We start from the raw sequence: 561 nt of genomic DNA on the forward strand, positions 1-561 counted from the left end.
TCTCTTTTTTTTTTTTTTTTTTTTTTTTGGTTGGCTTTTTTTTTTTTTTAACTGTTGCAACACTTGCTTTGCTTTGATTCAAACATCCAAGCTCAGGAGCAAATGAAAGGCGCCCACAGTGCCAGAGAATGGTAATAAATAAATAACAAAATAGATCTGTATATATTAAAAAGGCAGCTCTGGAAAGACTGTGGGGCTGGCTGCTTCCTCCCTTCCCTGTCCTGTCCTCCTCCTCCTCGCAGAGCTGTATGGCGGAGCGGTGCCCGGGTGTGCGCGGTGTGTGTGTGTGTGTGCGTGCGCGTGTGAGCGCGGAGCTCTGCAGGTTCCGTGCTGTCAGATGCCAGGCAGTGAGTGATATGGGAGAGGACAGGGAGGCTCGGGATGGGAGGAAATGTGGGATCCGCACACACACGCGCGCACACGCACCCCTGCGCGCGGGCACACGCGCGCACACGCGCTCACACACACACACACACACGCGCGCACACGCACACACAGGCAGGGCGAGGCGATGCCAGCAAACATCGATCCACCGAGCAAACTGAGCATTAACAAACTCCT

Source organism: Corvus brachyrhynchos, unplaced genomic scaffold (genome assembly GCF_000691975.1).
Source record: "Corvus brachyrhynchos isolate BGI_N302 unplaced genomic scaffold, ASM69197v1 scaffold10, whole genome shotgun sequence".
Lineage (NCBI taxonomy): Eukaryota > Metazoa > Chordata > Aves > Passeriformes > Corvidae > Corvus > Corvus brachyrhynchos.